Source organism: Bombina bombina, chromosome 1, assembly GCF_027579735.1.
Source record: "Bombina bombina isolate aBomBom1 chromosome 1, aBomBom1.pri, whole genome shotgun sequence".
Lineage (NCBI taxonomy): Eukaryota > Metazoa > Chordata > Amphibia > Anura > Bombinatoridae > Bombina > Bombina bombina.
Window position 1 is genome coordinate 1,341,822,174 of NC_069499.1, and position 9,450 is coordinate 1,341,831,623.

The 9,450-nt window shown below is 34.4% G+C and overlaps 1 long non-coding RNA gene across 1 annotated transcript; it reads left to right on the forward strand.

Moving 5' to 3' along the window:
* Positions 1–1,201: 1,201 nt before the first annotated feature.
* LOC128642529 (uncharacterized) lies at positions 1,202–6,800 on the forward strand. The gene is made up of 4 exons (XR_008399673.1): positions 1,202–1,355; positions 2,743–2,775; positions 6,552–6,593; positions 6,779–6,800. It is a non-coding gene; the product is annotated as an uncharacterized LOC128642529 (long non-coding RNA).
* Positions 6,801–9,450: the final 2,650 nt, after the last annotated feature.

Below are 9,450 nucleotides of genomic sequence, written 5' to 3' on the forward strand. Positions count from 1 at the left end.
GTGTCTGACATGTTTATCTTAGGCCAGTGAATTATATTAGCTGTTTAAATATTGAAGAAATGTGTGTAAAGTACTTTACTTACTGTAAATGATCTAATCTATTCTGACGATGATAATTAAACATTAAGGGGTCGATTTAGGAAGCAGCGGATGCTGCTTCCGACCCACTCTGCTTCAGGTCTGCCTGAAGCGGAAGTTAAGAAGCAGCGGCCCTAAGACCACTGCTTCTTAACTCGTCCGCCACCTCTGAGGAGGCGGACAGCAATCAGCCGGATCGGATATGATCGGGTTGATTGACACCCCCTGATAGCGAACTGCTGGTGCAATGATAAATGCCGACATGATACGATACAGCGTATCTTGTCCATCCGCAGCTTAATAAATTGACCCCTAAGGGCTAAATTACAAGTGGAGCGCTAAATAATTGCACCCGTTTGCAGGAGCACGATTATTAACCAGCCATTACAAGTGCGTGGTTATTGCTACACATAAATATATATGTATATCAGCATATACAGTACATATATATTTATATTTGCTGCCATTGCTGCGCTACTTACCCCCTTTGCTGCACTGAAGTTCTGATGCTGTTTCTGATGGCATCAGAATAAGGCTCCCATAATAGCCTATGGAAGCGAGCTCTTGTGAGTGCAATGCTTCCCAGCAATGCAAACTCGAGGTCGCGTTCGTATTGCTGTGAACTTGTAATACCAGCGCACATGAGCGTGCGCTGGTATTACAAAGTGGAGCACAAATATTGCTTTCTAGAAATGATATTTAGCGCTCCACTTGTAATCTGGCCCTACATCTCACTTACCATTGCTATATTCCACACGCAGCCATTGTTTGTTCAGTTTATCTGTCCCTAACTGTCCTCAGTAAATAACATTAGGAAAGAAAAACCTAGGTTTCAGCACCAGGGCTGGTTATTTTATAGCAACTCAAGCAAATTGGAAAGCCCACAGTTTTCTGTATTAACTCACAAGGAGGACAAAATAAATAATTAAATTATTTTGCAAAGTTTCTTTTTTTACTACACATAACAAGAACATGTTTTCCTTTCAGAACATGCATGAATTTTAGTGAAATTAAAACTTTAAAGTCCTCTTCTCTCAGTGGTGAAGTAAACACACTGCTATAATAAAATATTGTGTTATTCTGTGCTTATACATTGCTTGTTCCCATCTCTTTACAGCAGATGAGGAGCCTGAAGGACAAAGGCTTGTGACTGAGGAGCTGCAATCTCACCTGGGAACTGAGGCTGTACAGGAATTCATGCAGGATATGATACTATATGAGATTGTACCTGCTGCACATTCCCTGCTAAAATCAGAAGGCCAAGAAGACAGGAAAGGGTAAGAGGTTCCTTTAAAGCTGCACAGCAATTTGGCACTATATCAGACTGGTACAACTATATATAAAAGTGGGTGATAATTTCTGTGTTTGATTTGATTCAAAAGCAGCAGTATTTTTATTTCAGCAGTTTAGGCAGAGGTTTCTTCAATACCTTAAAGGGGCACTAACATCAACTTAAACTTTATTATTCTGTTTATTTCCACTATAAAATTGTGCAGTCTTTTTTCTTATATGCAAACTTTATAAAGCACCAGTTCCTACTGAGCATGTGCAAGAGTCTGTAATTGGCTGATGGCTGTCACATGATACAGGGGGCTGTCAAAATAAATACATTGTTAAATCTGTCAGAAAACAAAAATCTATTGCTCATTTAAAAAAAGTAAGTTCTACTGCGTTGTATCTTTATTGTGCACTTACTGATTATGCAATTCTATTGTTCTTAATTGTCCTCTTAACTTTAGACAGCATATTTGTGAATTTTGTGAATAGTAACAATACAGCCTTCTGGGGCATCATATGAAATACAGATTAATTACTTCATAGAAATTAAATGTCGCATCAGAATGGTGTAATACTAGTTAGTATATAAACAACCAATTAAAAATCTTTCATAAGAAAAATTTAATAAATACTAAATTCCCCTCTTTTAGAGGCAAGTAATAATAAAAGAAAACTACATTAAATAGACATTTAACTCATTGTTTAAATTACTATTAGAAATGAATCTCTGTAAAGCAAAAGATCAACCTACATCATGCATGTTTAAAAGCATTTGTTAAGCAAAATGTGTATTGTTTTGTAGTCCATGGACACAAGTCCCTGAAAAAGATACAGAGTGGTATATTCCCCTATCCAGTGCTGTAGCCAGTTAGGTACTGATATAAATGAGCTAATACACAACTCAACCAATCACTGTGCATTATGTAGAAGACTCAAGGTTCAGCAATCTATGGCATGCACTGCAGCCTCTTTGGGGAGTATAAAACAACACAATTTTCAGATTGAAATTACAGGAAAAGCAGGAAGAATAAATAATGTTATGGAACATTTTGAATTTACTGTCCCATCAATACTATTTATGCTGGGATTGTACTATGTACAGTACCATTTATTTATATTTTTGGAGTTTGTGCAACTGCCTCTTACTGTTAGTCTGCTGTACAAAATAATATATTCTTCATCCACTAAACCCTCCAATTATTGGCTCATTTAGATATCACTTCATAGCTTTAAAGCTTTCTGCTAATACTTGTATGAATTTCACTATAGTATACAGTGCTATCAGGATGATTATGCTACTGTAATACTCTCACTGTACAAAGGAATAACTGAGAGACTAAATTGCCATAAAGTATCTGATTAGTAATGCTATTTCTCCATTCCCAGGCTTGAAAAAGAAGTCCTGGAGTCTGAGAATGAGTAAGTATAGAGCCCATATTTGGTGAGTGAGCCTATCAGTAATAGGCAGTTTCTTTCTCTGGGTCATCACTAGCCAATTAGAAATATATTAATAGTTGTTAAAAGTTTTCACAAAGATACAGAATTTTCTGTAGACACCAGGGGAAAGCATTAGCTTGACTACTTAGAATTATGTATTTCATTTGACACACACTAAGCTCATTTATAAGCAGTAGTCTAATTGCATAATTTATCAAATACATTCTGATTACTCAGGTAGTGAGGTTCATTAGTGCTAGATTACTCATCAGCCGTAGGGATGAAAGCTGTCATCCACAGTTATGCAATATCTTAGCTGTGCATAAAACTATCTGTAGCCAAATCTAGCAGGGGACTTGGTTGTAGGAAAAGTGGTATTAAAGGGACATTCTACAAAAAAGAAAATATCACATATGTAAAAGAAATGTTAAACAATATTTGAATAAAAGAGATTTCTAACTGGAAGTGCATTTTTTTTAATTGGTGAAGTTAGTGCAAAGTGCACAACCACAACGTAAGCATTAAAACAAAACAACATTTATATAGAAGGGGAAAATTCATTAAAAATAAAAAATATATAATACTTTAATAAAATGATTGTTTTTTTGATGCAACAAAAATAAATATTTAAGTACATCATTGTAGCTCACTCATTATTTTTTAACTGCAGTACAGTATTTCATCTGATTTTGGAGACTATATAAATAAAATGTGAATTAAAATAATTTCAAAGAGGTAATGACTATGTTAAACTGAAAATATGAGTAACACTAATATATATAATATATATATTTGACATACAAACAAATGTCAAAATGGCTAAAGCCAGAGTGATTACAGTTTGCATGAAAAATATTCCAGTGCAGCACCAAAAATTAAAAGTTCAGTATACAAGAGTAGTAATAGCGCACGTAGAAAATGTTCTCAGACTGAAGAAGTTAATCAGTAATTGTATTGGTAGAGGAATTTGCAGCAGAAATAGTTAGGCCTCATCTTGAGTATTGTGTGCAGTTCCAGAGTCCATACAGTATCTCCAGGATATAAACAAAATGGAATCTGTTCAAAAGAGGGCTACCAAAATAGTACATGGACTAAAAAATAAAACTTACCAGAAGAGTCTCAATTTCCTAAATATGCATAGGTTAGAGGAGAGAATCGAAAGAGGTGATATGATAGTAACTTTCAAGTATATTAGGGGTTTAGTAAAGCTGAGGCTTTGAGTATTTTTCATAAAAAAAGAAAAAATCAAGAATAAGGGATCATGATCTGAAGTTGAAGGGTAGTAGATTATGGAGTAATTTGAGAAAGCTCTTCTTTACAGAAAGGGTGATGGATTCTTGGAATAAACTTCCATAAGAGGTGGTGATGACAAACACTGTGGGGGACTATAAGAATGCCTGGGATAAACATCAGGATATCCTTCAAACTAGATAGGTTTATACTTTTAGAAAATATTGGGCAGACTTGTTGGGCCTTTGGTTCTTATCTGCCATCAAAATCTATGATTCTATGTAATAAGTATAATGATGAATATCCCCCCTTCCAGGTGTATACTCAATTTAGTTGACCTTAATTTATATGAGGTAAATATGGATTTCCTAGAATTTTGTCTTGTACTATGATGTCACCAGATGCCCTGTGTTCCCATGCTTGTATCCATCCTGACCACTTCTGTGCCTTCTGTGGTAGGTAGAGTTAAGTAACTTCTGAAAAATAGAGACTTGATGTATACAAAGGAAAGCATGAGAGAGAATTTACGGTATATAGTGTAGTATTCACTAAAAAAAGACAGGAAATGACAGCAAATAGTAGACAGACACAAAATGAGGTAATGTCTGGTTCTAGAGGGCAAAGCGTGTCTAATGTCTGTACTATAGTGTTTCCAAACCACTTTTTGGTTGGTATAAAGGATAAAATAGTCTAAAATAAAGTTAACCTCTGATGAAGAAGGTATCGCTGACCTTTGAAACACTTAAGGATTACAGCCTCTGACTGCAGACTTTTATTTTACAGAAGCTTCTTTAAAGGGATATGAAGCCCAATTTTTCTTTCTTTCATGATTCAGATAGAGCATGCATCTTTAAAGGGACATAAAACAGGTTGAGATCTGTGCACATCCTAAAAGGGCTAATTATTTAAAAATAGTTTGCATAAAAAAATTGTTTCAAAATTGCTGGCAAGTATTTTAAAATAATTTTCAAAAATAAGCTAAATGAATTACATAGCTAAGCTGCCTGGAGCAGCCAACTCCACCCCCCTTATCAGTGTTTAGACACAGGCATTGTATTTCAACTGAGTTCACAGCTTCTAGTCATGCTCCAGCAGATAATCCATATGCACTTTTGCATTCTACCAAAATAGCAATAGATATAGATACAGCCATAGAAGGAAATGTGTGGGGGGAGTTAGAGCTTTACAATTCAGAAACTAAAAAGAAATGGTTAATGGGAAGGCACTGCAATATAAATTTGTAGGTAAAGTAATTAAAGTACATATTATTATATTTTGTTTATTTCCCAATTTGTTTTATGTCCCTTTAAGCAACTTTCCAATTTACTCCTATTATCATTTTTTCTTTGTTCTTTTGGTATCCTTTGTTGAATAAGCAGCAATGCACTACTGGTTGTTGACTGAACACATGGCTGAGCCAAAGACAATTGGTATATATATATATATATATGCAGCCACCAATCAGCAGCTAGAACCTAGATTATTTGCTGCTCCTGAACTTTCATAGATAAACCTTTCAGCAAAGGATAATAAGAAAAGGGAGCAAATTAAATAATAGAAGTAATTTGGAAAGTTGTTTGAAATTGTATTCTCTATCTAAATCATGAAATAAATGTTTTGGGCTTCATGTCCCTTTAATAAAAAGAAAGTATAGACAACGCATTGTAAGTAATAGGTAAAGTTGTATCTATAATTAATAACAGAGTGCTCTAAAAGGCAGACAAATAATAGAGAAAAATGCCCCATAATGAAATCACGTCAGTGGTTAGTTCTCTACACACATAAGTGAATGATGATAATTATAGTATAATACTACAAATAAAATCCTTTTAAAAGAAAAGATCTGCTGATTACAGGATTTAGTAGTGCAGTACCCAGTGATGCTTTTTATGATGTTCTGAGTTGGTGTTGAGTGATGACCATGAGGGCTGATGTGTAGGAGAATGAGTAATTGTTTTGTACTTAAAGGGACATTAAACCCAAAATTCTTCTTTCATGATTCAGATAGAGAATACAATTTTAAACAACATTCCAATTTACTTCTATTATCTAATTTGCTTTATTCTTTAGATATCCGTTGTTGAAGAAATAGCAATGCACATGGGTGAGCCAATCACACAAGGCATCTATGTGCAGTCACCAATCAGCAGCTACTGAGTCTATCTAGATATGCAAATTATAGGAAGAGAATGAAGCAAATTAGATCATCGAAGTCAATTAGAAAGTTATTTTAAATTGAATTTTATTTCTAAACCATAAAAGAAAAAATGTGGGTTTTCATGATCCATTATATTACAGTCCTTAGTGGTTTTACAGGGGGGGGGGGGGTTGAGTGAAGCTTATATACACATCTCATTTAACAGTATTTATATATTTAAAATAAATTATGTTTGAATAGCGCTGTATGGGGGTTGCTCAGATTTTCTAGGAGGCTAAATAAATAGTCTTGCAAATATTTGAGAACGCACAAAGTTTACAGTCCTTAAATCCATTGTGCTTCAATATGATTTTTTTGTTGTTGTCCCCAGCCGCCTGTCCTGGATTATGGAAGAAGATGAAGATGAGTCTGAGTATGTTTCTTATTATGGGATGGCATATATAGATTCTCTGCTATGCTCTGATGCCCTCAAGGACAAACCATTTAGATTCATAAATCTGTTTAGAGATATATATATAAATAAAACATATTTTTTTCCTGTTCATGCAGTATTTTTGGTTTTCAGCTGGAAGTCTCACTCTGTCTGTGCTTTTCCAGATTACAGATGTCGTGTTATCACAGTGAGAGTGAGGATGAAAGCAAAGTGTCACAGTAAGTTTTTTCTAAACCTCTGTGATCTCGCAAATCTATGAAAACATAATTACTAAGTATTCAGATGTTTTCTGTGTACAAACAGCTTTAATACTACAGATTATAGTGACGTTCAGGTTCCTAGGTACTGTCTCAGTTTCCAGGCAACCCCTCTTACCCTAACTACGGCTGGGCTTCTCTTAGCAACAGCTTCCCATGCTCAGCTTCTGTGGCAGGAGCTGTCCGTCAGCCGTAAGTGCTGAAAAAAAATTACATTGTGTAGACAAGCTGATTATCCTGATACAGGATTAGCAATTAATCTGCTGCCTGTGCTCCTTGGTCCCTCTTAAAATCAAAACACTCCCAAGAAAAAAGGATTTATTGAAATGGAGGTGATGAATGACAATGGTTTTGGGAAGATTTCTTTAAGAAGACTCCTCTAAGGGCAAGTAATCATACATCCTGTTTATGATTAATCTTTTATGTTTAATGAAATTCAGAATCAGACGTTGACCTCCGTCCATTTTGTATTTAGTTTCACTGTTTCAAAGCTCATTGCCATTGTGTGATATCTATGATGTTGTCTCCCAAAGCAAATCTCTTTCACAGTCACTTGATATTTAATTCAGCCTTATAAAAAGAACCTTTACTGTTTACTGAACCATTATACTACAATGTGTTATTTATTTATCTGAAATATATCAGGATTTCTAACCTGATGTAGGCTTAACTTCCAAAATATAAATAATGTAAGAATTAGTTTGAATGAATGTGAACTTAGTGTTTAAGTGTTAGTGCTGTAGTGTAGCATGTATTCCAATTGTATATATTTAGTGCCTCAACTAAATACATTTTCCATTAGATTTTATTTATTTGTATGTAAACAGTCAAAGTAGAAAAATGAAGTTATTGAAACCCAATTCCCTAATACTTGACAAACGCTATACAAAATAAAGATAATGTTGTGAAATCAGAACTTAAATATGTGTAGTACCTTGATGTATATTAATGTGAAAATAAGATCAACGAAAGTCACAAAATTATTGCTTTGGAAAAATATTTTTATTGTCTGTTAATTGTTCTAAAAAAAAAAATAACAGCATGTTTATAATATATTAGAAACAGTTTAAAATGTGAGCAACTTATGTCTGTTAATTATTGTTAGATAGATAGATAGATAGATAGAGCAATATATATATATATATATATATATATATATATATATATATATATGATAGATAAAAGACATAGACATAGATTTAAGATAGATAGAAAAATATAGGTAGGTAGATAGATGATAGATAAAAGATAGATTGTTTTGGTAATTAAAAAAAACAGTGCATATGCACATATGCATAACCTTAGACAGAACAAAGTCTAAACTCTTTAAAGGAATAATTCACAGCTTCAGAGTCGTTATAGATCGGTGACACTTCATTTTAATTACTGAATGTCCTTATTTTCCCTGCATAGCACTTTTTTATTATGTATAGTCTGATATTTATTGGTGGTGAATTTGGTCTGAGGGAATATTTATCACTTATGTAACCAGTCTATACCACTGTACTGCTCTCATTCATTCGCTCCCATTTGCCCTTCAGTCATGTGACTCTGGAGTGTCCACCGGAATATCTGGACACATCTGCACTTGCCCCGACACAAGGAGGGTTAGAGGACACTGTTCAATACATGCAAGTAAGTGAGTTATGAATTATAGTTTGTAAATTAACTAGAATTTGTAAATTAGGATAATTAATCTGTTTTGTTTTAAATAGTAGTTTCACTCTTCTCTCATATCCCACATATTTTAGGTTTAAAGTTAAAAATTCCTGTTCTTTAGATTACACTTGTGCAAATTTAAGACATGAACATTCTAAATTTTCTCTAATGTGTACTTTAAACATGCAATGTGTTTGTTAGTGATCTAAAAAAAATACATTTTGGCCTAGATTACGAGTGGAGTGCTAATTTATCACGTGCCCGCAAACGGGCAAATTTGCCCGTTTGCAGGCGTACAATAAATAATCACCCATTACAAGTGGCTGGTTATTGCTACCGTGAGCTTGCGGTAGCAATTAGTGCTTATAAAATAACCAGAGATCAGATCTCTGGTTAATTTTATAAATGTGCCCTAAATGCCCCCAAAATACAATGGTGTGTATTTTATTAAAAAATAAAAATTGTAAAATGTGTTTTTCTTTCATGTAATTGGCAAGAGTCCATGAGCTAGTGATGTATGGGATATACAATCCTATCAGGAGGGGCAAAGTTTCCCAAACCTCAACATGCCTAAGAATATACCCCTCACCACACCCACAATTCAGTTTTTACAAACTTTGCCTCCTATGGAGGTGGTGAAGTAAGTTTGTGCCTGATTTTCCTACGTTGATTTGCGCTGCTCAGCATTTTGAAGCCTGATTCCTCTCAGACTACAGTGAATGTCAGAGGGATGTGAAGAAAGTATCACCTATTGAATTCTCTGATTTTCCTCGAGGGAAATCTTTTTCATTGCTTCTCTGTTATCGGTCGTAGAGATTCATTTCCTACCTCCCTTTTTCAGATCGACGATATACTCATATTCCATTACCTCTACTGATAACCATTTCAGTACTGGTTTGGCTATCTGCTATATGTGGATG